A 6,219-nucleotide genomic window follows, 5' to 3' on the forward strand; every position below is an offset into this window, starting at 1 on the left:
TACATACAGTATTAGAAAAACAGTTGTTAACACAGCAAGAGTGCACACACTGAAATGTATCACCTTCTTTACTAATCATTGTCGATGATTGATATTATTTTGATAGTTCTAACAAGTGTGGACACAGATGAGTGTGGATAGTATGTTTGGATGTTTTACAGTGTCTTATGACAAAAGGGAGTTCTATGTTTTCCTATATGGTGTTATTTACTGTGTTGCCCAATGACAACAAACCTGAGCATTAGGAGTATTGTTTGTTTAATATTATTTTTTTTTTTGGTAGTTCTAAATATTAAGCTTTACTACATTTATCACATTAATTAAACATGATCCAAAACATTGAGGTCAAGGTAAGATATACCAAACTGGAAATACATGTACACCTTACAATCATTCTATACCCCAACTATACTTTTAAATATAGCTAATCTAATGCACATTGAAGAAACAAACTTAACTAGGAAAATTTAACATTGATCAATGAACCATGAAAATGATGAACACTGCCAGACAGACATATACACCTTACAGTCATTATATGTTTTAAAATACTAGAGGCTCTGTAGAGCCTGTTTCGCCCACCTTGGGCTATGTGCATATCATAAACAAATTTACAAAATTGTGAAAATTGATAAAAATTGACTATAAAGGGCAATAACTCCTTATGAGGTTTATTGACCATTTTGATCATGTTGACTTATTTGTAGGTCTTACTTTGCTGTACGTTATTGCTGTTTACAGTTTATCACTATCTATAATTATATTCAAGATAATAACCAAAAGCTGCAAAATTTTCTGAAAATTACCAATTCCGGGGCAGCAACACAACAATGGGTTGCCTGATTGGTCTGAAAATTTCAGGGCAGATAGACTTTGACCTAAGAAACAAATTTATCCTTGTACGATTTTTAGCCATGTTGGCCATCTTGGTTTGCAGTCTGGGTCATCGGATACATTTTTTAAACTAGATACCCTAATGATGATTGTGGACTAGTTTGGTTAAATTTATCTTCGTAGTTTCAGAGGAGAAGATTTTTGTAAAAGATTACAAAATTTAAGAAAAATTGTTAAAAATAGACTATAAAGAGCAATAACTCCCTAAGGGTCAACTGACCAATTTGGTCATGTTGTCTTTCTTGTAGATCTTACTTGGCTGAACATTATTGCTGTTTACAGTTTATCTCTACCTATAATAATATTCAAGATAATAAATAAAAACAGGAAAATTTCCTTAAAATTACCAATTCTGGGGCAGCAACCCAACAACAGTTGTCCGATTCATCTGAAAATTTCAGGGCAGATAGATCTTGACCTAACAAACAAATTTACCAAATGTCAGATTTGCTCTAAATGCTTTGATTTCAGAGATATAAGCCAAAATCTACATTTTACCCTATGTTCTGTTTTTAGCCATGGTGGCTATCTTGGTTGGTTTGCCTGGTCATCGGACACATATTTTAAACTAGAAACCCAAATGATGACTGTGGACAAGTTTGGTTAAATTTGGCCAAGTAGTTTTAGATGAGAAGATTTTTGTAAAAGTTAAAGACGACAACAGATGCCAAGTGATGAGAAAAGCTCACTTGGCCCTTTGGGCCAGGTGAGCTAATAATTGACCTTTTTGCATATAGTATCTATGAAATTAAACTAGGAAAACTTGAGATTGACATATGAATCATGAAACTGATGGTCACATGATAATTTCTAGACAGACATATAAACATTACAACCATTTCGAACACCAATTATAGTTGACCTATTGCTAAAAGTATTAGAAATACAGACCTAAATATAAAAATTTAACATTGAGCAATGAACCATAAAAACTCAAAACCAAATGCTCCACAGGGCACAGCTTTATACGACCGCAGAGGTTGAACCCTGAATGGTTGGGGCAAGTATGGACACAACATTCAGGTAGCAATAAACAGGAAAAAATACTAAAATTTGCCCTTATGAATTTTACCATCCCCTTTTCATTGCTTTCTTGCAATATCAAGCTTACTGTTTGTGTCATATATGGGCATATGTTTGTAATCAGAATCTTCCATAGATTTTATATCCAGTATTTAAAATGGTAAAATATAATTTCTTTTTGGTGTATCCATGGCAACAATCTGCATTTATTTGTTATAAAATATTTGCAAAAGGGGGGAAAGATGTCACGTATTTCCCCAAAATTTTACTAAAAGTAGAATTTCAGTCGCTTGAAGTAATACCTTTTCTGAAACTTTGTATATATATCATTCAGCAAATCCAATGAAAATCATATGTCTTTCATCTCATTTTTTTGTAAAATTGCGTCAAAAACTTCGTGTAGAAAAAGAGTGTTTGTAAACAGTACATTAATTTCTGGACCGATGGCCGGTCTAGCTATGAAAATACGGATTGTCAAACAGAAAACAGCCCATAAAACATGTATAAAATAATCTTGATGCTCTTATAAACCATCTTTGAAGGCTAAATTAGCACTCATCTGTCTAAAAATGAATTTTATTACACAATAATTTTCCTATTTGAAAAATCCACAGGGACCAAAATGCGAAACTATACCCCTAACTGTGTATTGCTACCTCAAGCTGGATTCAGCTCTAAATTTGGATTGTGATTAAATAGTTGACACAGCATAGGTTTCTGACACAGAATGAATGTGGTCTAATAAACTTAAAATTTGTTGTTTGCCTTTGAGCAATTCACTATGCTGTTGAATATTAATCCTCTCAAAAAAATGTTTGAAGAAATTTTCTTTTTATTTATGAAATCTGAAATGAGAAAAATTGACCCCCCCCCCCCCCCCCCCCATTTTTTTGTTCACATCCCCCTTTCCCTTATTCCAAAACTCTCAAAAAATTCTCAATTCAAATTACTAATGGAGTTTGCAACAATAACTACTCATTTAAATACATCATAAAATATTAAAATTTTAAAAAAGTGCTTGTTATCACTGAATGGTAAAGATTGTTTTAATTTATCAGTTGGTAGTAAAAGTGAATATACATTTTATATTGTATAAAAGAATGATTTAAGTTGATTCAACTACTATTCTGGACAAAGAAAGATAACTCCAATTGAAAATTTCTTGCTATTGCACAATATTGTGCAATTGAAAATACTTGCTATTGCACAATACTGTGCAATTGAAGATTTCTTGCTATTGTGCAATACTGTGCAATTGAAAATTTCTTGCTATTGCACAATACTGTGCAGTTGAAGATTTCTTGCTATTGCTGAATACTGTGCAATTGAAAATTTCTTGCTATTGCACAATACTTAATATAATAATTTTGGATCCTGATTTGGACCAACTTGAAAACTGGGCCCATAATCAAAAATCTATAAGTACATGTTTAGATTCAGCATATCAAAGAAGCCCAAAAATTCAATTTTTGTTAAAATCAAACTTAGTTTAATTTTGGACCCTTTGGACTTTAATGTAGACCAATTTGAAAACGGGACCAAAAATTAAGAATCTACATACACAGTTAGATTTGGCATATAAAAGAACCCCAATTATTCAATTTTTGATGAAATCAAACAAAGTTTAATTTTGGACCCTGATTTGGACCAACTTGAAAACTGGGCCAATAATAAAAAATCTGAGTACATTTTTAGATTCAGCATATCAAAGAAACCCAAGGATTCAATTTTTGTTAAAATCAAACTAAGTTTAATTTTGGACCCTTTGGACCTTAATGTAGACCAATTTGAAAACGGGACCAAAAATTAAGAATCTACATACACAGTTAGATTCGGTATATCAAAGAACCCCAATTATTCAATTTTTGATGAAATCAAACGAGTTTAATTTTGAACCCTTTGGGCCCCTTACTCCTAAACTGTTGGGACCAAAACTCCCAAAATCAATCCCAACCTTCCTTCTATGGTCATAAACCTTGTGTTTAAATTTTATAGATTTCTATTTACTTGTACTAAAGTTATGGTGCGAAAACCAAGAAAAATGCTTATTTGGGCCCCTTTTTGGCCCCTAATTCCTAAACTGTTGGGATCTCAACTCCTAAAATCAATCCCAACCTTCCTTTTGTGTTCATAAACCTTGTGTTTAAATTTCAATGATTTCTATTTACTTATACTAAAGTTATAGTGCGAAAACCAAGAAAGTGCTTATTTGGGCCCTTTTTGGCCTTAATTCCTAAATTGTTGGAACCAAAACTTCCAAAAGCAATCCCAAACCTTCCTTTTGTGGTCATAAACCTTGTGTTTGAATTTCATAGATTTCTATTTACTTAAACTAAAGTTATAGTGCGAAAACCAAAAGTATTCGGTCGACGATGACGACGACGCTGAGGCCAACGTGATACCAATATACGACCAAAAAATTTTCAATTTTTGCGGTCGTATAAAATCTAAACTATAACCACTGAACAATGAAAATATGGCCAAGATATCTAGCTTTCTGAGACTTAAGTTGGAGGCTCAACAAAAACTTAACCACTGAGCCATGCAAATGAGGTCAAGGTCAGATAACACCTACTAGTTGGACATGTACACCTTACAATCATTCTAACCAAATATAGGAGACTTGTTGCTTATAGTGTCAGATATGGATTTAACCACGTAAACTTAATCTTGTTCACTGATCCATAAAATGAGGTCAAGGTCAAGTGAAAACTATCTCACAGGCACGAGGACCTTCCAAGGTATGCACATATTAAATATTAAAGTTATCCTATTACTCTTAATTATAAGAGAGAAACTAAGAATACTTAAATCTTAACTTTTTTTCATAAACAGAATGAGGTCAAGGATAATGGACATATGACCGACGGAAACTTCATTACATATGGCATCTGTATACAAAGTATGAAGAATCCAGGTCTTCTACCTTCTGAAATATTAAGGTTTTAAGGAGTTGGTTAACGCTGGATCACTATCCCACATGGAAAGCTTTCTGCGACAAAATTTGCAGGCTCAACAAAAACAACATTGGAAATAGTTTTACTGTTAAAATTCAGTAACCAAGTTGAAGCAAAATATCAATACAAATTTATAAATATTTTATGGTTTTAATTAAAAAGTTTAATATAATTACATCATAATTTCATTTTTACAATTATTTTTTTATATATAAAATTGCATAATCCTGACTCCTCTTAAATAACAAGCAAACATTTGTTCTGTTGGTACACAATATGTATTTGAGTTTTACAATCCCCAAACAATATACACTTTACTTTGGCTGTGTACATGAGCAGGAATTTCTAAAATTAAATGCTTTTTTTTATGGTTCTTAAATCTTACACTGGTTTTAAACTTTACTAACGAACGACTTTCACATAACCGGTGTTTGACTCTGGATTATATTATTTTTCAACAGAATAACGACTCTTTGGTAGGACAACCTGGCACGAAGTCAGGTAACAGTACCCAAAAGAAGTAAAATCAAATATATATTTGTTGCATTTGGGGGGAAAGTTTACTGTTTTTTCAATTATTTTGAATGGATATAGAAAACATCGTGTTTGAACAGTTCATTTCCTTCCAAAATCATACTGATTGAAAGCTTGATTTTTCGTCTGTAACTTGACCGGGTACTAGATGGGTTATCAAAGAATAGGTATCCTGTCGAAAGAATAAAACTCTCGAGTCAAAAGACGATAATATGAAAATAGGTTACTGCATGTTTACTCCTTGAAAGAGTAGTTTAGAGAACAGTAAGTTATTTTTGTGTTGTATGGTACCTGTATGTAAGTATTATCAGAATTTTACAAAGCAAGTCTTGTAATAAAACCCTTCTATGCATGAAGCATTCAAACACTGCACATATATTCTATCTTCTTTTAAATAGCACCAGGGCTGTAAGCTCTATACATACTACAGTTTAGTCATATTTTGTATTTCATTACTTGACAATGTTAATCAAAGAGTTCTAATATGCTAATCAATTTAAAGGATAATTTCTTATAAATCATAGTTTATACAGAAATAAATACAAAGAATTATGATCACAATGTAATACAGTACATATTGGCGCCAGAATTTAATTTCCGTTTATATGTTAAGTACATCATTTTGTACATGTACATTAAATTTCATTATAATCGCTGATGCATGAAGGAGGCTTTGACTGACTGGTTTTACACTGGTTTCCTCAATCCATTTCAATAAAAAATATCAAATATGTTCATTTAACGTGTAAAAACATCAACAGCAAAAGAAGACATGATTTTTATATAAATCACATTCTATGAAAAATATCAA

This window comes from Mytilus galloprovincialis, chromosome 14 (genome assembly GCF_965363235.1).
Source record: "Mytilus galloprovincialis chromosome 14, xbMytGall1.hap1.1, whole genome shotgun sequence".
Taxonomy (NCBI): Eukaryota; Metazoa; Mollusca; class Bivalvia; order Mytilida; family Mytilidae; genus Mytilus; species Mytilus galloprovincialis.